Source organism: Cupressus sempervirens, chromosome 11, assembly GCF_028749045.1.
Source record: "Cupressus sempervirens isolate cs-2001-9-10 chromosome 11, ASM2874904v1, whole genome shotgun sequence".
NCBI lineage: Eukaryota > Viridiplantae > Streptophyta > Pinopsida > Cupressales > Cupressaceae > Cupressus > Cupressus sempervirens.
This window is the reverse complement of record NC_143128.1, coordinates 75,285,631-75,308,161: the sequence shown is the minus strand read 5'-3', so window position 1 is coordinate 75,308,161 and position 22,531 is coordinate 75,285,631. Positions and strand designations below refer to the sequence as shown.

General features: G+C 38.5%; 1 pseudogene across 1 annotated transcript in view; it reads right to left on the bottom strand.

Annotated features, from left to right (window-relative positions):
- Window positions 1-22,531, bottom strand: part of LOC149528307 (transcription factor E2FB-like) — a 245,554-nt pseudogene that overhangs the window by 58,945 nt on the left and 164,078 nt on the right. The window contains exons 7-10 of the transcript XR_016358440.1: window positions 3,741-3,793; window positions 3,528-3,578; window positions 3,274-3,322; window positions 2,952-3,191 (exon numbers count right to left, since the gene is read on the bottom strand). The product of XR_016358440.1 is annotated as a transcription factor E2FB-like (transcript). The remainder of the gene's footprint in view (window positions 1-2,951; window positions 3,192-3,273; window positions 3,323-3,527; window positions 3,579-3,740; window positions 3,794-22,531) is intronic.

Below are 22,531 nucleotides of genomic sequence, written 5' to 3'. Positions count from 1 at the left end.
CGAAGTTTGCTCACTTCTTTGCTATTCCGTCCACTTACACAGCAGCACAGGTGGCAGATCTTTTCTTTAGAGAGATATTTAGGTTACATGGGCTGCCCAGATTCATTGTCAGCGACCGAGATAGTAAGTTTATGAGTGTTTTTTGGCAAGAGTTGTTTAGGTTGTGTGGTACAGATCTTACACCTAGCACTAGTTATCATCCGCAAACAGATGTGCAAACAGAGATTGTGAATAAATGGGTGAAAGGATATTTGAGGAACTATGTAACTGCACAACAAAAGGCTTGGATCAGATTATTGCATATGGGAGAGTATTGTTATAACACCACTTATCATATGTCCATCAAGATGACTCCTTTCATGTCACTCTATGGTTATGAAGCACCTAGCTTCATGGATTTAGTTTTGGGGGACAGTAGAGTGCCCAAAGCCAAAAACTTATTGCAGGATAGTCAGGACATCCTGAAAGTGCTCAAAGAGAATATACAACAGGCTCAGAATCAACAGAAATTGTATGTTGATCAGCACCGAATAGAGCGTAGCTTTGAGGTAGGGGATATGGATTACTTGAGGCTACAACCATATAGACAATCATCGCTCAAGAAGAGCGGAGCTGAAAAGTTGAAACCTAGATTTTATGGTCCCTACAGGGTGATTCGCAAAGTGGGCAAAGTCTCCTATGAGCTTGAGCTTCCAGAGGGTAATCAAGTGCACAATGTGTTTCATGTGTCTAGGCTTAAGAAAGCCATTGGTCAAAGTGTAGTGCCTTCTGCAGATTTACCCCCTTTGGATGAGGGGGGGAAGCTTGTGTTAGTACCCGAGACTATTCTGGACACCAAAGAGAGGAAGCTTAGAAACAGGATAGTGAAGGAGTATTTGGTCAGATGGAAAGACCTGCCAGAGGAAGATTCTACATGGGAGAGTGAGCAGGTTATTCAACAGGCTGGACTGAGATTGCTTGAGGACAAGCAATTTCAAGGGGGGCGGATTGTAATGTCCCCATTTTAGCAGTTGACCAAGTGTGTGTGCGTTAGCCTTGTTCTACATGGTCCCGAGGGCTAACGAAGGGTTTAATGGGATCCTGGAGTGTTTTGGCCTTGTCATTTCCAGTTTGGGCCAAAACGAAGTTGATTTACTCAGTTTCAGGCATACTTACTATTTTTAGTAAGTCGATCGGACACAGTGCAGGTCAATTTTGGTGATTGGATTTGATACTCCTTGGTGAGAGCTTTCCGATGAGCTATCACTCGCATTATTCGGAGTCCGATTGCTAATCCATTTTAATGCTTGAAGTTTTATTAAAGTAACGCCTAATTTAATTGTAAAATATTAAAGTGTTAGTTTAATATTTATTTTATGGAGATGTGTACCGAAGGGAGACATAAGGGGTATTTTAATATATGTTTTATATATTACACATCTTTTATCCCACATTGCCGATATGAGTTGAGCGGACCCTTGGAAATAGAATAAAAGGAAGCATTTGTGGCTTCATTAGACATGTTGAATATGAGAAGGAATTGGTGTGTGAGTTGCAGCTCCGTTCTTGGCATTTGAGGACGTTTATCCTCTCTTGTAACATTCTAGACGTCATTCCTTTGGGGTTTTGCCTTTGGAATTCTTTGTTATCGGCTTCATTATTAGGCAATTTAGTTGCATTTCCAGCTACAGGCGGATTTGGTATTTTGCTCATATTTTCTTCACTACTTGTCCGACGCTTATGCCGCTTTGAGGGAATGATATTACGAAGGTAGTGGACTAATTGAAGGACAAAGCACTGTAGCAACAAGTTCGAAAGCATGGGCTGGAGTATTATGTCAATAATGCTGAAGTAATTAGTGAGTTGATAAACTTGCCATGTATTTGGTTTTATGAATTCTGAAAATAATATTCTATTGGCAGCAGTTCATTTCCACTTTGCATATTATTGTAGTTTCTTTCTTGTTTATGTTGTATGATACCAATTCCATGCAAAAAACACAACAAACAACTAAAGGTTTGATTTCCGGAGTTATAAGGGGTTTAAAACATTAAACGGAGAAATAAGAGGTTGAATGCAAACTGTTTGACATAATTCCTTTCAGCAATTTGGTTTAGTTTTTTGTGACATTCAGAGGTGCCCATTACAATTTAGAGCCAAACCGGTATGCTTTCAATTAGCCTTTTGATTTGGTGTTGGTTTATTGGTATCACCGTTTCCAGCTATTGAATAGAAGTGTAGTCAAACATCTCATCTTGCCCATTACTTGCTCCGCAGGTAAGCAAATTCTTTCCTAAAAATTAAGATGAATGAATATTGGTAACACCCCTTACGAATCTCTCAACTTCTTGCTTACCTTGAGTTGATCCAAGGAACGATGAGAAGGGGTAGCCTTCCCTTTAAGGTAAAAGAGACTTTGTGTCATATGTTGTGGCCGGTCATCCTATTTTGCAACTAGAATTTCACAAAACTGTCGGTTGCAAAATATCCACCCTGCACAGAGAAAGGCCTAAAAGTTTCTGCATTAAGAAATAAAGGCAGAGAAGATACGTTCTACAAGACACAACTATTGGAAACAGAGGATATAATAGGTATCTCAGTTAGAACACTGCATGCTAATAATATCCAATTAATGGTCAACCAATGTGAAATTGGTAAGGCATGATGGTGAACATCAATGATGTATTGATTGAACAAATGTATTAAGATTTGACCTTGGTATCAAATATATATAGCCATCCCCTGTTGTCCCCAAAAAAAGATTAAGAAAATCCCATCCCCGAAACATGTCCCCCCATTCCAGAAATTGGTGGAACAAAACTTATAATACATAAGCAAGATAATTGCTGCACAAGATAACCACCTTCCTAGCAACAAAGATGTTTTGTGTTTCTAAATACAAAATATCAGTAGAGACAACTAAATGCCTAGCACTTAGTCAAATAAACAAACAATCTAAATCATATGTATACCTTACAAGATATACATCAATTGGACCCATACTACTTCGCAAAAGAATCTGATAACGCCTTTGTGGATACTCTACAACCTGCAGGTAGTATTGACAGAGGACATCTTTCAAGATGTGAATATGTTTTTAATCATAAGCAATAATTTATCATGTAAATCAACAACACGAATCTAACCTCGTCAGGATCTGGTACTTCAAGAGTGGTTCCATGAGGTGCTTTAATTGCGATTAATGTTTCATTCTGTCCATACAGTCAGAAGTAAGTGACCAGCATTTCTGCAAATGCATTCAACTATAAGGAAAAGAAACATGCGGTAACTAACCTTAAAGCAAGGTAAGTTCTTAATGTCTTCATCTGTAACATAAAGCCATCTACCAAGGAAACTTGATATTAATTTCCAACAAAGCAAACATGCTACAAATAAATAGTTGTGGTTATTGCTATCTGCATCTTTTATTGAATAAGACTACAGTGATCAGACGAAAGGCTTCATACTGCTGTTGTTGCAAACTTGAATATATGCAGAAGCAATGATGAAATTAATGAATGAACTATTTCTTTTCATTTAGTACATACCTTCTATTACTCTCATTCTCACTCAAACTCCTTAGTCGTTCCTGCATTTCTCTGAAAACAATAATTCAAATATATTTTATGCATTTGGAAAGCATTAACAAGTACCTAAATGATTATACCAAACATGGTGTCTCTAGAGAACTTTGATGTGTCATATGCAATCATGTGCATCATAAAAAAACTCTATTCTCATTAAAAAAATGACAAATGTACCTGATACGTTCATCTAAATTGCATTCTTCAACATAGAGATTGTCAACATCAGTCTGCAAAAAATTCTAACGATTATTCTCCGTAACTTAATTCCTCACTTTTTTTGTTTTTGACTCAATCAAGAAATTGCAATTGTAAAGAGGCATTATAATTATGAACTGCAACACGACCATGTGGGAATTTCAGCTAGGAAATTTTAGGCCATTTATGCAAAGAAGAAATCTGGAGGAAAACATTTGGGAATAATCATGATGGTTTATTTTCATCTCTTTATATGCCTTAAGTGCTGAAAATAGAATCCTGTCAGCCAACCCAGACCTGATCACCTACATGAATGACTTTCCATATATAAATGCCAAAGTTTTGGCTTCCCATAACACAGCAGTGTAGGACATGATCCTACAAAATGGAATATGGACCTCCATAAAATATAAATCAATGAGCAAAACTTTTCAAAAAAACTATAGGAGCATTCTAATTACTATATTTAAATAAATCTGTATAAACTACAGTTTTACTAGAATGAACCTGAAGCTCTGGAGGCATTGACAGCCCACAGTACTAATGACAAATCCAAGAAATGACCCAAGTTGGTTGAACAATCTCCTCTTCACGTGTTTCTCTAGGATTACCTCTCTATCTACAATGGTAAAAACTAGTTCCCAAGCCAAGATTAAGAGTATAGACTTCAGGGAGAAAGTAATTAAATATTTAAACCAAAAAAGGGCTAAAGAAGGTAACTTTAATATGTAAGTTTAAAACTTTTGGTCAAGTTTCATAATGTCACACCAACAAGGATGTCACACAACTAGAAGCCCCTTTCACAAATTGGCATTGCAATTTGTCCTTGTGTGAAGGGCTACTTTTCGTGAACTGTGAATCCCAATCACATAGTGATGCTCTTCTTCAAGGGGGCCAATGGTTTTCAAATAAGGCTAGTTAGGAATGAAACCCTAGTATACTGAATTTAATCCTACTACCAAGACCAGCTTTGTTTCTCCTCTACGGGTTAGACTCCCAAACCTTCCTCTTTAGTTTTGGAATAAAGAGTGCCTCTCTTTCAAAGGATATTCAATTGGTAATTGTATCACAATGCCAAATTTGAACTACATTATGAGTCAATTTACATATGCAAGAATGTTGGTCGCGATGGATTATCAAAAGTGTTACCAAAGGAAATATTTACTAGGGCCAAAAACAATTTGGAGGCAAATGTTAGAATTTGATCGAGTTTCTGTCAAATGCAGGGTTCGCCTTGCTACAAAAAAATTGTTCGTGGAATGTCACAAGGATTCCTCATATAAGTAAATGCCCTTCTAGATAGGAAACCTAGTGGTTTGGGGTAAAACCACGACACCTAATTTTCAATCAAGCCATTTCTAGATTGGTTAAAAGCTACCATTTTAAACAGTACTTCTATTTGCTATACCAACAATCTGAATTAAATGCAATTTACAACAGATACAATACCATAGTACCGTGCAATGCAAAGAAAAAGATTTCTTATATTGAATCCAAAATAGTCAATACGAATTCTGTCCTTTCATTACTTGGATCAATCCTTATAGAATATTCTTGTTGGTTAAGTAAATCAACGGGCGCATCCCTTCACTCCAATTAACTATCCAATTTCCCTACTAACAACTTTTAAGAATAAGTATACTAATGATTTATTAGCGACCTACCTTATTCCCCCCCCCCTAAAAAAGAGAAATAGCTGTCTTCTAGACGACTAAGACAAAAATTAGCTGACCAATTCACAAATTCTGCTAAGAGGAAGGGTGCGAGGAGGTCCCTGGATTGGTGACTCGCTGTTGCTGTCTCAGAACTCTTGGGTCCCTTTCTCTAGCTAACTCCTTGCCCATGCTATCTGTAGTAAGGTCAAAGCATCCATCCTATCTTTCTTTATCATAGCTAGTTTTTCCACTTGTACAAATTTCTCCAATTCCCACTTTGTTTCTATTTTTAGTATTTTTATTTCCAAGAGGGCTCATTCTCCTTTGATCTTTGTAACCTTCCTTTCTACCTGTTGTAGCTCCATGAAAGTGGTTCTAAATGTTGCCTCCATTTGTGCTAATTTATGTATATGGGATGGCTGCCCCATGTACATCTATACTACCTGGGATGTCTTCCATCTCTCCATCTCTTCATCCCTTCCAACTCCTCCAAGAAGTGTGCTGAATTCGACAAAGCCACTTAGATAGCAAATGCAATATATTAAACACAAATAACTTGCAGAAACCAAAGTTAGAATAGGTACACACTTGTTACAGAATAGTAATGATATTTCCACATACAAATAATGCTCCAATTTGCCAGATCCGAGCTAAGAAGTACACCACGGAATAGGCTAAGGGTTAAATCCCACCGAAACCAAAATGACCAAATAGGGAAGATCTTTCACTTCTGAAATGGCAAACAATCCAGAACTCCAACAAGAATTCGCAGAACAAAGAAATAATCCAAATCTCATGCCTTAAACAACTTACAAGAAGGCCTTATAAAGGGCTTTGGGGAAACTTCACGAAAGATTACAAAATGGCAATAAGTCGACAAATACTAAACAAAAATAAAGAGTGAGCCCGAGAGATTTAAAAGACATTGATTCTCGGCCACATACAAAAAATTATTAGTCAACAATATTGGGGAAATTATAGTCCTCTGTGCCCAAAAATTGCTTGCCCTCAAGCAATTGCAAACTTGGATGCTCTAGAATTTGCTTGCCTTCCCAGGTGGCATCCTCGACAGGAAGATCCTTCCATTGCACAAGAAACTCCTTAATGGTACAAAACCTGAGTTTCTCCTCTCGGACATCTATGATCTCTACTAGCTCTACAATTAATTTCCCTTCTTCATCAATGGGAGGCAATTCCTTTGACATTATGACACGTTGTCCAATAGCCTTCTTTAGTGATGACACGTGAAAAACATTGTGGATTCGACTCCCTTCAGGAAGCTCCAATTCATAGGCAACTTCTCCTACCTTTTGAACCACTTTGTGGTTCGTAGAGGCGTGGTTTTAGTTTCTCCTTACCAAATGACTTCAAGGAGGATTGTTTATATGGTTGAAGTCAAAGGTATACCAAATCACCCACCTCAAAACTTCTCTCAATTCAATGTCAGTCTACAAATATCTTCTATTGATTTTGAGCCCTTTGTAGATTTTCTTTGAGAGATCTCATGATATCTAAACTCTCATGTAGCCAATCTTTAGCCCTCAGTGCACGACTATCTCCCAATGCCAAATCTATGAATAATGAAGGTTCATAACCATACAATGCTTTGAAGGGTGGCATGCCTATTAACATGTGATAGGTAGTGTTGTAACAATGCTCACCCAAATGCGACCAACGCAACCAACGCACCCATGCCTTCTGTTGCGCTGAAACATAATTCCTCAGATAGCCCTCCAACCATTTGTTCACAATCTCTATCTATCCATCTGGCTGTGGATGGTAGCTCGTACTTGGTGACAACTTCGTTCCCGCTAGCCTAAATAACTCCATGCTAAAAATGCTAAGGAAATGACTATCTCTGTAACTTACTATATTTTTTGGGAGACCATGTAAACGGAAAACCTCATAGAAGAACAACTCGGCCACTTGTGATGCTTGGTACCCGATGGAAATGGAAAAGAAATGGACATACTTGGTCAAACAATCAACCACGACAAAAATGCAATCCTTCCCCTAAACTTTGGGTAGCCCAATGATGAAATCCATTGAAATACTTTCCCACTTTTGATCAAGGATTAGCAATGGTTGGAGAAGTCCCACAGGTAAGATGTGCTCAGATTTATTTTGCTGACAAGTAGAGTATTCTTGTACATACTATAAGACGTCATTCTTGAGGCCCTTCCATGCAAAACATTCTCGGATCTGCCTGTAGATTTTCAGGTATCCTGGGTGTCGAGCCAACGGTGAATCGTGCATCTCCTTCAGAATTCTTTCCTTCATTTTGGACGCGGGCACCAAATAAATCTTGTCCTTGTAGTAGATAATATCATCTACCACCTTATACCTATCATCTTGTACTTGACCATCCATCAACTGGCAGGCAAATATGTTCTTGGAGTATTCAACCAATAGGTGTTCCTTCCAATTTGCTGATATTTTAGACAACAAGCGTATTGTAGGCCTTCTTGATAGAGCATCAGCCACTACATTATGTTTTCCCTTCACGTACTCAATATCATAGTCAAAAGCTTGGATTTTGCTCACCCACTTTTGTTGTCATTCATTTAAATCTTTCTGCTCTAAAAAAATCTCAGGCTGTTGTGATCCGTGCGCACCACAAATTTTGCTCCAACAAGATACTGCCAAAACTTTGTTAGTGCATGCATAATTGCGAGCATCTCTTTATTATAGATGGAGTAAAGTCATTCTGCTTCTGAGAGTTTTCGACTCTCAAACGCAACGGGGTGATGACTTTGCATCAACACCGCCCCAATACCTTATCCTAAAGCATCACACTCCAAAATAAAGGGCATCTTGAAATCGGGTAGTGCCAACACCGGGCATGAACTCGTGACTTCCTTCAACTTGTCAAAAGTGTGTTGTGCCTTCATATCCCAACAAAAAGATCCTTTTTTTTCACGTCTATCAGTGGTGCACTAAGTTGTAAGAACCCCTTCACGAACCTTCTATAATAACTACACAATCCAAGGAATCCACGTAGATCAGAGAGTCTTGGGAGGCGGCCAATCCAAGATGGCTTGAATCTTTTCCTGGTGTACCTGAACCCCTTGAGCACTGATTATATGCCCCAGATACAATATTTGTGCCATTCCAAACTCACATCTAGACCTCTTGGCAAATAGTGATTGTGACTCCATAATTCTAAGTACTTCATCCAAATGCCTTATATGTTCCTCCCATGTCTTACTGTAAATAACTATGTCATCAAAAAATACCAATAGGTACTTTCGCAGTTGCTTGTTTAAGATGTGGTTCATGCATGACTAGAAAGTAGTTGGAGCATTGGTTAGACCAAATGGCATAAATAAGAACTCATAATGTCCTTAGTGGCAATAGAAGGCAATCTTCTCCACATCTTCATCCCTCATGCGGATCTGATGGTATCCCGAACGAATGTAATGTTCCCAATTTTAATTAATTTGGGGCCCAAGTTATTAATGTTTGTATTGGTGGGTTTTGATTTATTTAGTATAGCTCGGACCCATTTTTAATTAATTGTTCCATAGGTGTTGACTGTCAGTTATCTTTGTACACCCTCGAGATGTTTATCCAAAGGGTATTTAAGCACAGCATATAGATTCTAGTAAGTATGCTTTTGGATTATTTTCTATGTACCGTGAATTCCTGTTGAAGTTTTGGATTGTTCGCCATTTCGGAAGTGAAAGATCTTCCCTATTTGGCTTGCGCGGTTTCGGTGGGATTTAACCCTCACTCTATTTCATCTGTGTATTTCTTGATTTGATTCTAGCAAATATCGATATATTTTGTGGAGGGACTTTGTTGGTCTCTTGTTTGTATATCTGAATTACTTGTCAAATATTGTTGATTACTGGGAATGGTATGTAACTAACTGTGGCGCAGGACCTCCCTCACTCCATTCTTTGCGATTTCCTTCTCTGCCCCACACCATACAACTTTTTGTTTACTTACCGTATAGCTACCCAAGCACCATTGTACAGCCCTACTACTACCATATGGCTTGTCCCAGACTACCATATAACCTATCCCGAACTACCATACAGCTTCACCCATCACCATACAGACATCCTTCTTGGACCGTACGTTCACCCCTTTCGCCTCCTGATTCCACTATACCTGATGCAGTGACTACCCGAGGCACGAAGAACTATCGGAGGCACTGGAAAGACTACCCGAGGCACGGAGGAGAACTACCTGAGGCACTGGAAAGACTACCCGAAGCACGGAGGGAGAACTACCTGAAGCATTTCCTACTGGGAGCACATGACAAGGCTACCTAAGTAATTGCCTAGGGATCGAGATCACCTACAGGCCAAGTTCACCAAACGGAACATTACAGTGGTACCAAAGCTAGTGATCTTGCCAACCTGTTGGGATGATTGAGAGATTTTGGGATTGGGATATCGTTATGGTGCCAAGCAGCGATGGAGAGTGGTGGTTGAAGACACTACATGGGATTGGCAAGGAGCTCAATGAAGGTGTTGATCTTCCATTAGATTTGTTGGAAGTATGTTTGTGTAAGGTTAACCAATTACCTTCAAGATTTATACAAAGAATCCTCTAACCGATTAAAGATGCCTTAAGTCAACCTAGGCTTTTAAGACACCATGACAAGGGGAAAAGGTTGGCAGTTGCAGCATGTCTTAGTGAGATCTTGAGAATATCGGCTCCTAGAACACCATATGATGATAACACCATGATAGAGATCCTACATTTGATTGTTGACAGCTTTCAGAGTCTAGATGACATTAGTGCTGATCACTTTGCAGAAAATCTACAATCTTGGAGAATTGTGCAAATGTTAAAATGGGTAACCTCCTCTTAGATCTCGAATTGCAAAATCTAGTTGACGACATGTTTCATCACTTTTTGGCCACCATCAAGGAAGATCATGATACTAAGGTTTCAGTTGCTATGGAGAGACTTATGATTTTGTGCATTGAGGAGATGGATGAAACATCCCAACCCATCACATCTATGTGATGGGCTATTCATAATTTTGAATGTGTCCCCTCTATAGCTGCATGTAGATTGGTCAGTCATATTTTCAATCATTGTGAAGAAAAACTAATATCTCATTTGCACAAGTGGGAGAAAATAGATGGCAGTAATAAGGACGATGCATTACACCAGAGGGAAGGCATTATTACAGGGCTGCTCCAAGAGGAATTGTTAAATCTTTCTTCTACACCAACCTGGGGAGAACACCAAAAAACTAAAGAGGTTGCTTGCATAGATCTTGTGAAGACATGTACAAATCAAGTTATGTCCATTACCAAGGTTGTTGCAGAGATTGTGTGTCTGTCACCGAAGCTATGTCCATCACCGTGGTCATGTCCGTCACCAAAGTTGCATGTTCGTCACTGTGGTTGTATCCATCACCATAGTTGTGTTTGTTTTGGTCACCGTCACCATGGCCATCGCCATGTCTATCATTGTCACCATGTCTATTGCAAAGTCCCCCACCATGTTCGTCACCATCATGTCTGTCACCGCCGTTGTGTCCATCATTGTCGTCGAGTTTATGTCAGTCACTGTTATGTCCACCACCGCCGTGTCTGTCTTTGTCGTTGTGTTTGTCACCCTCGTCGAGTTTGTATCCATCGTCATCATTGTATCCATCACCATCATTACCGTCGTATTCGTCGTCGTCGTTGTGTCTGTCACCATTGTTGTGTTAGTCAATGTCATTGTGTCTGTTATCGACACCGAGTCTGTGCCCGTCATCGAGCTTGTGCCTATCATCGTTGTCGTGGTCATCCATGTTATCATCGTGTGTCTGCCAGTGCAGCTACAACCGTTGAGACATTGCTCATTGTCAAGGCTCTATCCATCGTTGAGGTTTCAACTAGGGTTCTGTGTGCTACCAAGGTTTTATCTCAATCTAGAATTGTTAGGTTTGCACCAACATCAGCGTCTGTGTGTATGACCATACTCAAAGAGATTGATGAACAATATGACAGCGATGTATGTTATAATTGGCATCCTTGGGATCCTGGCGACTCAGGACACAACAATGTTTATATCAGAGTGGCACAGCAAAAGTTTGATGAATATTTATTCTCCTTTCCTAAGTGTGTGTATGTGATCATAATGCTACATGAAGACTTCAGAAGATACAACTATCGACCTCCACGTATGGTTTGGGATCTTGGAGTTGTGAATTGCTTGAGGACAAGCAATTTTTGGGCGGCGAGGATTTGTAATATTCCCAATCTTAATTAATTTGGGGCCCAAGTTATTAATGTTTGTATTGGTGGGTTTCAATTGATTTAGTATATCTCGGACCCATTTTTAACTAATTGTTCCGTAGGTGTTGACCATCGACTATCTTTGTACACCCTCGGGATGTTTATCTAAAGGGTATTTAAGCACAGCATGTAGATTGTAGTTTAGTATGCTTTTGGATTATTTTCTATGTACTGCAAATTCCTGTTGGAGTTATGGATCGTTCCCCATTTCGGAAGTGAAAGATCTTCCCTATTTGGCTTGCGCGGTTTCGGTGGGACTTAACCCTCACCCTATTCTGTCTGTGTATTTCTTGATTTGATTCTGGCAAATATCGATATATCTTGTAGAGCGACTTTGTTGGTATCTCTTGTTTGTATATCTAAATTACTTGTCAAATATTGTTGATTACCAAGAATCATATTAACTCACTAACTGTGGCGTAGGACCTCCCTCACTCTATTCTCTGTGATTTCCTTCTCTGCCCCGCACCATACAACTTTTCGTTTACTTACCAAACGGCTACCCAAGGCCCACCGTACAACCCTACTACTACCGTACAGCCTATCCCAGACTACCATACGACCTATTCTAGACTACCATACGACTTCACCCATCACCATACGGACATCCTTCTTCGACCGTACGTTCACCCCTTCCGCCTCATAATTCCACCGTACCTAATGCAGTGACTACCCGAGGCACGGAGGAGAACTATCGAAGGCACTAGAAAGACTACTTGAGGCACAGAGGAGAATTACCCGAGGCATGGAGGAGAACTACCCGAAGCATGGAGGGAGAACTACCTGAAGCATTTCCTACTGGGAGCACACGACAAGGCTACCTAAATAATTGCCTACGGATTGAGATCACCTATAGGCTGAGTTCATCGAACAGAACATTACAATGAAGATCTATTTTGGAAAAATAGAGTGCACCATGTAACTCATCCAATTGTCCATTGATCCTGGGAATGGGGTACCTATTTTTAATGGTTTCCTTGTTCAATGCACGATAGTCCACACACATTCGGAGGTTTCCATCCTTCTTAACCAAAACTACTGACGATGCAAAGAGATTGGAACTAGGCCTAATCCATCCTTTCTCTAGGAGTTCTTGGATCGTTTGCTCTATCTCATCCTTAAACCTTTTAGGATGGTGGTAAGGTTTAGTGATGACGGGTTTAGCTCCTTCCTCCAACTCAATGGTGTGCTCAAATCCTCTGTGTGGAGGGATGCCCGAAGGGATGTTGACGAAGACTGTACCATGCTTATCCAACTGTGTGAAGCTCATCATCCTGGTAGTCGATCTGTTTTCCTTTCATCAGTTTTGTTGATATCAAACATTATGCTGCCCAAACAATGTCATCATGTCGAAGAATGGCTTCCATCTGTTGTGTTGAGATTTCCTGCGGCCCTCCATTTGACATTCCCCTAAGAACCACCTTCTTTCCATCCACTTTGAATGAAAACTCCATTTGTTTGAAGCTTTGTGTGTACTCGTTTTCCATCCACTAGATGCCAAGAATAACTTCCATGTCATCTAGATCTACTACAAAGAAATCTCAGTCACCGTATGGTTTCCCATGGTAATGCTAAGTTGTGGGACCAAATGGGTATATGATAGGAGGTTTCCTCCTGCTACCTTCACTTGGAATCCTGCACGTGTCTCCGTAGTTAAACCTCTTCGTTGCACAAGTGATGAATTAATGAAATTAAGTGTGGCCCCACTGTCCAACATGACTATGACCCATTGTCCTTGGAGAGTTCCTTGTACTCAAAAGATAGTACACCTCAAAGTGCCCGCAAGAGCAATGGTTCCTCCTCGATGTACTAGTACAGCAATCGTCTTTGCATGATTTATGTTATCCTCTTTCGTAATTTTTTGATCATCTTCTTTGACTTCCGGTTCCTCATCCTCTTCACTATCTGACATCACCTCTATGTAATGGATCTTCCCCTTTCCTAAGCATCGGTGTCCTAGTTCCCATGATTCCTTACAATTAAAACATAGCTTCCTCCTCCTCAAATCTAGTCTCGTAGCTTCATCTATTGACTGCTTCTTTGGAGGGGGCTTGTTGTCTTTCTCCTTCGGAGTGATGGGTGGCCTGGCATGTGAATAACTTTTTGAAGAAGAAATGGATGTTGCCATCTCCTGTACCTTCTTAATTGCTGCCACAAGTGTCTCAGGGTTAAAACCCTTCACCCAACCCTTTAAGGGTTCGGTCAACCCATCCATGAATAAAACAACGTCTTCTCTCTAAAATGTCTGTCACTAGTACTAATAGCCTCTAAAATTTTGTAATCTAGCTCTCTACTGCTCCAATTTGCTTTAGTTGTGCCGACTCCTTGAAGTTGAGCTCTAGATCCTTTCCGTCAAAGCGGTCAATAAGTCTCTCAATTGGCATATGAAGTGATTCAATCATGACTAAGGGTGACCATCCCATGTGCCACCATTGATGGGTGATTCCCTCCAAGTGAAGTGTTGCAAACTTGATTGCCTCTTCTTGAAGCATGGGGTTGAGCTGGAAGTATGTATCAACCTTTTGAACCCATGCTCGTGCTGATGTATACCCATCCATCAAAGCATGATAAGTTTATCTTTCCAATCTTTCATCTAATGTCATCATTATAATTGCCCTTCCTCCTAGAATATCTCATCCACAAATCGACATAATCCTTGAAGGACAATTTTGCACCAAATCCGGCATCAAACTAGTCTTGACGGAATTGATCTTGCATCCCAAGGAAAGTAGGCTCTTGTTCCCTAGGTTGTTCCAACCGTTGGGGAAATGTCAACATCATTGGTCATGTGTGAGATCGCTCTGTAAAGCCTTTCATTGACAGAATTATGACCATGCCCATTGTGTCCTCCATTTGACCTTCCCTGTGCCAAAAGCCAGAGGGTCTCACCAATCTTATCTTTGCCCCTTTGCCAAGATCTCACTGAGTTGTCGTTGTCCATTTAACAAGGTTTCACTGAGTTGTTGTCCTCTTGTTAGCTCCCTTAAAAGTTGCATCGTCTCAGTGCTTGATTCACCCATTCTTCCTACAAATCGAGATCTTGGCAGCATCCAATGTCACCAACAAGCTGGCAAGATCACCAACTCTGATATCACTGTAATGTTTCGAAATACAGAGGATCAAACTATACGGAAGGGAGGAAGCAAACTGGAGGCCTGGAGCGAGTCGTACAGTGGTGAAACAAATGGTCGTATGGTGGGTAGTGAAGATGGTTGTATGAAAGAGGCAAATTAGGGGCCCTACAGTGAGGGGAGAATAGTGTCATGTGTGGACACAAGCAGGAGTCTGTACAAGGGTCAATGTAAGCCGTACAAAGGGTTCATGTCGTACAATATCTATTGCAAGTTCGTACGGGAATGATTGTTGGTCGTACGATATAGGCTGCAAGCACTACAGTGATGGTTGGATGTTATATGAAGACCAAGGTGTCCGTACGATGGTATAGCAAGAGGGTGTACGGAAAGGTTAAGGTTAACACGGCAAGGGGCAATGCAGAGGAATTTGACAAAGCCGCTTAGATAGCAAATGCAATATATTAAACACAAATAACTTGCAGAAACCAGAGTTGGAATAGATACAGACTTGTTACAGAATAGTAATGATATTTTCACATACAAATAATGCTCCAATTTGCTAGATCCAAGCTGAGAAGTACACCACGGAATAGGGTGAGGGTTGAATCCCACCGAAACCATAATGACCAAATAGGGAAGATCTTTCACTTCCGAAATGGCGAACAATCCAAAACTCCAACAGGAATTCGCAAAACAAAGAAATAATCCAAATCTCATGCCTAAAACAACTGACAAGAAGGCTTCATAAAGGGCTTCGGGGAAACTTCCCGAAGGATTACAAAATTGCAATAAGCTAACAAGTACTAAAAAAAATAAAAAGTGGGCGCGAGAGATTTAAAAAACATTGATTCTCGGCCACATACAAAATATTATTAGTTAATAATATTGAGGACATTACAGAACATCATCACCATAGTATTTGATATACAGATTATTATCATAAGGGCTGTGTTGAAAACCATGAGCAACCAAGTAGTGATCAAACTTGATGGAGGCACTTGCAAGAGGACTTTGAATGTATGAGCTAGCAGGTCTAAAAGAAATTGTGATTCAAGGGATTGGCAGCCGTCTATAAATGCAGTAAGCAAGGATCAGGTCCAATATTAGAAACTAAAACAATGGGTTGCTATTGTTCAGAAAAGTCCTGAGAATTTGGATTACTTTTCTATCTCAAAAATCTATTGGGAGGAAAATTATGTCATTGATATATTAGCTGATTTGGAGGTTACATAGGAGGGTACTAAAATGATGGGTGATTGCTATGGTATATTGCCTAACCTCACGAAAATAATTTTGAGGTTATGAACAATCAATAAGTGTCCCTTGGCAATGATTATTGTGCAATGTATAATATGTTAAGCTCTGATCTCTTCGGACTCATTCCTGAAAACCCTTCTTACAAAATAGTCCAATTTTCTCTATTGTTGATTGGTGTGGATAACTGAGCCAAGGTTTATTTGAGCACTTTAACTGGTCTTCCAGGCCTATTTTGTCCAGGTGTGTATATATGCGATGGTAGTTTTTGGTGACCTCAATTTTCAGGCCACAAAAGATATTACTTCATTCCTTGTCTCTCTATCTATGTTATTTTTCATAATTTTCAAATTTGACAACTTGGTTGTCAGCTTTTCCTGATGGAATTGTGTTTACCCAATATGGAAACTTCCATTTGCACATGAGATGTTAGTAAGGAGAATGGTCGTAATGTTGTATTTATATTGTTGATTAGTGCTTGCTTTTCTCATCTTTGTTCTAAGGATTTGAGGTGTTGGCATAATGGCATCTTGGTTCAGGATAGATTGTAGGTGCAAGACTAGGACCCATGATGATCAATTCAATGCCATTTTTAAGGTCTCTAGGGAAGAGAGGCTCAAAATAACATTGTTAATGTTGTTAGTCTTGACTTGTGAGATCATGGTCATGTCCACAACAAGGCCATATATGATCGCTTTTTTATACATGTTAAACTATTCAGAGACTGTTTATGGGGTTGTGGAAATTGTTCGTAAGATCATCCATGAAGAAAATAACAATATGATTTGGATGGTTGTTGATAGCCTTCTAGTCGTCTGTGATTCTAAGATATTCATTGGGATTTTCTATCTTAATAGTAAGAAGATCAAGATGCAGAAGGCATAGTCTTTACAAGAAAGGAATGGAAAAGAAGAACAATATAGAGGATTTATCGGCATTTTTCAATGCTAACAATGTACTATTGTCTCTAGGTGACATCCGTAAAGTGGTCAATATTGTAGTTGTGAAATGTCCACTTTCTAGCTCACCATAGTTTGTGGTTTGGATTAGCCTATCGGTGGCCCTTGTAGGCTAAATTTAAAAGTTTTGGGGATCTCAATTGCTAGAATCGAAGGCCAATTCCCATTCTAGAGGACAAGGGAGTTCAGGATTGCTCTTCATTTGGCTCAGTTTAGCGCACTTACTATTATAGTGTCTATTTGAGGAAAGTCAGCATTTTTATCTTTAATAGAGTGCCTGAACATGTTGTGTTGCAATATTGGGATTTAGCATCCTTGGCTTTAGCAGCTATTCAAGGACTTGCCATTTATAGTAAGTTTTGTGTAGTTTCTATTTTCACAAGGCACCTAGATTGGCTTCAATTGCAATATTGACCCTTGGCATCTTATTTAATCACGTATTCAAGGATTTGCTTATTATAGTAAGGGGTTGATAGTGATGGACCCTTGTTTTTAGTAAGGAAATTGGTTGCACAATGGAAGTCGTTGTTGACTTACAAGTTTAGATGGGACAGATAGATGATGGATAATCAACGAGATATTAAAAATATAATGGTATTAATAAGGTTATTTATAAAGTTATATTATAAAGTTATTCTTTTTTAACATTATAAAACTATTATCAAGTGAGGGGCCATTATATTTAATGAAAAGTATGTCTTTATTATGACATAACCTATGGTCAACACGAGCAATTACAAAGGCTTTTTATTAATTTAATTCAGGCAGTAGGGCCAAAAAGGCATTATTAAGATTCAATGAATTATTAAAATCGGAGGCCAAGACTAAAGAGTTTATTATTTTTATTAAAAAATTCAACTATGCAACAAAAGCAAATAAATTTAAGTCATTAAGCTGACTTTTGGGAGAAGATTCAAAGATCAAATTTCATGATATATTATAAAAGCTAGAGAGTGTAATGTCTCCAATTTAGAATTGCGACTGAGTTGACAGATTTTGTCTATCATTCGGTCCTTGTAGGTTGATACTAGTATTTAGAGGACTTTGTTGTAGATTCATTAGGTTCTCCAATGACCAATGGTGAGTTTTGGCTCTGTTTTGAGGAATTTACTATTTATAGTGGGCCAAAAGTTGATTCTAATGAGCTCAAATGAGTTAGAGGAGTTAGGTGGTGCTCTTGGTTTTTATTTCTAGCTTTTGGTTTAGGCTCCAAGAATCTTGGAGGGTGCATCTATTTTTTACAAATCACCCCGTCAAGTTCATTCATCACCTTTCTTCATCAGGATCACTCACACATTGTCAAATTTTGATTATGTTCTTTAATCATTTTTGCAAGACATGTGAATTACAATTATTATTTAATTAAATAAACTAAGGTTGCTATTTTTGTTTGTATTGTATATTGGCAACCTTAGTGTCACAGCTCGTTGCAACTGGTTTGGAAAGCTTTTAATCTTGGGCACAGGAAACAATGACCTTGTGTGTCAGAATATCATGATTTTGATAAAAATGTCATTTTTGGAGCCAAAGGTAGTTAACAGATTATATTATTGAAATGTGTGCCCAAGTATAAAGCAAAAGGGATATAAGTGAAAAGTGTATTAGTAAAGCTCTTGGGCATTTGGATTGTGGATAAAGCTACACTTCATTTTATATTATAAAAAAGACATCCTTATGAAGATTGATCATTCTCTTGCTTATTGACTTCTCTATTTTGTGAATTTGCTGAAATGGTTTCAACAAGGGTTTGAGGACTAATTCCTCTCTGCTGGCACTTTGAATCGCTGAAATATTGTGGTGAATTGTGCTTTGATTATCTGGTTATTAATTCTGATTGTATTGATGGTAATCTTGGTGTTGTTGTATACCAAATTTATTAGGTTTTGCTGAAGATTAATTTGGGGTTTAGACACAAGCCATTTCCTCTTCTTGGTGTGAGTTAGTAGCTGATTGGGAATGCCATTGCTAGGCATTTTTTATGACCAAGAAGAGCTGCAACTCATATCAGGTTTGGTGTAGTTTTAGCTTCCCTTCATAACTGTTGCATTCTATGACTTTGAAGGTGATTTGGTCCTGCATATTGGTCTTTCAGCCTGCAAACACAGAAATTATAAGTGGCCAGAATTTGGTGAACGATTAAGGCAATTGGCTACTGCTATTAGACACCCCTGTTAGACGTTCTTGAGGCTGTGATTATCTGAATTTTATAGCATCGTTTGGGTTAGAAATTGTGGCATTTATTGACTTAAGAGGTGATCAAATACTGCTGCAAAATAATGTCAACTCCTTATCTTTTCAACACCATCTTTCGCATTGCATTCTTTGGGTCTGCTGCAACTAATTTGGATGTCATTCATGTACAGGTTCCTATTTTATTTCATGAATTATAAGATTATTATTTGTAATAAAATTGCAAGTAACAAGATTGCAATTTCATGTTTACTACTGGAATGATAGGTAGTTGTCTCTAATTGTTCATTTCAGCATTTTATATGTATTTGAAAATTTGAAAAATCATCATCTATTCCAAAAGAAAAAAGAAATTGCAGAAACCAAAAGCAAAAGAAACCATTCTCCAGCATTGTAGTGTGAGCCAGCAGAGCTCTTACAAAGAGAAGAAAGGGATTCATTATGCTATTGTCTATTTGGTTTTGTTGATGGAAGTTATTGGGAATTGAACCAAGAAACCTATTATTTCTAATATTTTCAGCATTGAAAGACAATAATTGTTCGTTATTATTGCAGTTCTGAGGTTGTGAGAGATCAACCGAATTGTTGCTTGAGTAGAGCTCCTTATAGAAATTTTATTTGTAATTCAAATCGAGAAGCACATCAAACATTGAAAGAAGATTGAAGGTCCATTAATTGCAGTCCCAAGTATTCATCACTGACTGCAACTTGTATGAGATTTCAAGCATGGAGTTTGCAGCTAGAGTAACATATGAACAGAAAAATTGATAAATTTACAAGGTTTTCATATCAGCTTGAGGGTTTCATTAACGATGTTTGTTCAGTTTTTTGTGTGGAAGACTAACAGCTAATGAGCTGCATTTACCACCTATCTGGCACATTTTTCTAACACTGTACAGCCTGCTACTTAACAGTTGCACCAGCACTAGGGCCTGGCATATTTCCTCTAGCACCAATTCTTGCTTATTGGGTGACTAGTTTAGAAAAGGGCTTTGTGTGGTTACTCAAGGTGAAAAATTATAGCAGGCAGCAGTTAGATAAATTACCAGGCTTGAACATTGCTCTGGACACTTGCAAAATTACATGTCATAATCAATATCAGTCTCCAGGTATGCAATTGGATGTTTGGACTTTGAAAACAATCAAGGAACATTTATATTTTCTTTGCTGCAAGTTGTTTATATTCCAACTTTATTTGTGAATTTACTTCAGTGTTGTCAATATTATTTGTGCTTTCCCATTATGACATATCATTTAGTTTATGCATGACCTGAAAATATATTTGAAAATTAAAGAAAAAAACTCATGTAACACTGAAAACATTTAAAGAACATATCATTTGCATAGAAAATCAGTGATTAGACTTGTTGGGTGAATGTTTTGCAACTGACAATTTGGGTAAAATTCAGTCACAAATAGTTAGACCAGACAAAGCGTGTCCTACCTTAAAGGGAAGGCTCCCCCTTCTAACCATTCCTTTGATCAACTCAAGGTAAGCAAGAAATTGAGATATTTAAAAAGTTAATACCAATATTCTTTCCTCTTATCTTTCAGAAAAGAATCTACTTACCCGCGGAGTGAGTAATGGGCAAGATGAAACCTTGAACTACACTTCTATCTAAAGTTGTAAACGGTAATACCGATAAACCAACACTAACTCAAAGGCTAGCTGAAAGCGTACCAAATAAGCTCTAAGTCCGATATTAATGTTATAAGAATAACCTTTACTATTGGGGCACAAAGACTTACAAAAGTAAAGAATTCTAACAATTTTTCTGAATTAAGAAAGAGATACAAGAAACAGTCAAAACTCCTAGTCTATATATCTCCACAACTGCTCCCAGTCAAAGCTTCAAGCTCTGATTGCTTCCTAAATCTTTATACTCAATTATCAAGAATGCAAAAACACATGAATCAAAGATAACAAATGCAAATCACAGCCAAAGCTTGCAACTTGCACATGTCACAATTGTATTCAATCAACTACAGCTTCACTTGTCTCTTTGTATTCACTTTTCTTTCAAAATTGCACTACACAATCAAAGTTATGCTTGCATGATTTCTCCAGAGCTCTCTTGCATACAAGAAAAAGATGATTTTTACAATGAGAGGGCACTCTTTTATATAGGCAAAGGAGTTAAGAAAAGGGAGGAAAAAATGGGAGCAACTCAACCAAATTTGACCCAGTCTAACTAACAAGAGAAATTATTGGATTAAATGTCATAAGGACATGCAAATCGTATTACATGTAATTACACAATTTCATACAATACATCCTCTTCAATCTACAAACATGAAAAAGAGAGGAAAGAAGATGGAAGAGAAGTGAAACAATCCTAAGTATTATTCTTAAGTGCCTTGAACTTAATGATGGTATTATGCACTCTAAGAAGATATGAGATCTCCATTGTCTTTGATATAGCTTTTATTCTCACTGTGTCGGCATATGCTGATTTTACATCTTTACAATTTGTCACGAGAGAATCCTGTAGGTGCTTTGCTAAAGATTTGTACAAAACAAACTTATTCATTATGTGAGAACCGAAATCTTCAGAATCAAGATCGACATTAACTCCGATTGTAAATTATGAAGTCACATCGTCTATTGTAATCAAGTTGTCATGCTCAGTAAGAACTTGACATCCCATTTGTTCTAGATCACACATTAACTCATTTTCAATTGACTGACAATCTTCTAAGGTTGCCTGCAACTTTGTTACAAGCTTCCTCAATGTCTCTTCCTTATATCCCATGAGTCCGTGACACCTATAGAACATTTCGCAAGATGGGACAACATCACAAGCAACCAGGCCATCCTAATCAGAATTGGCGATTTTATCCCAATCATACAGAATTTTCTTAAAGGTGTTAGCTTCCTGATTTAGAGATGCAATCAAATCATGCAACATCTCTTCAATACTTCTGATATATTCAAGGATTCTGATCACATCTGTGATAGCCTGAACTCCTTAAGAGACAACCTCTCCAAACCAAGTTTTTGCTTCCATAATTTGTTTCTCTCGAGGAGTTTGAGATGTGACTGCATGTTGCAAAGACTATTGTTGAATAACCTCATTTAGGCGAACAACCTCCTGCTTGAGCTGATTTTTCTTCTCCCGCAACTCGTGATTGCTTTTTGAACACTGGCAAGTGCACCATGAGCATCTTGTAGACAAACCAACCGTGATTGCTTACCAAGTTCGATTTTGGTGAACTTGTAATTGGAAAGTTTAAGTTCTTCAGCTGATTTGTCCACCAATGGTTTAGCAGCCTCTACAAACTTAGTCTTATTAGAATCAAATACGATCCTTGAAACAATCTTATCTTTCAAAGATTTCGAATTGATTTTCTTAATAGGAGGATTATCTTAGGGCAGCACAACCTTCC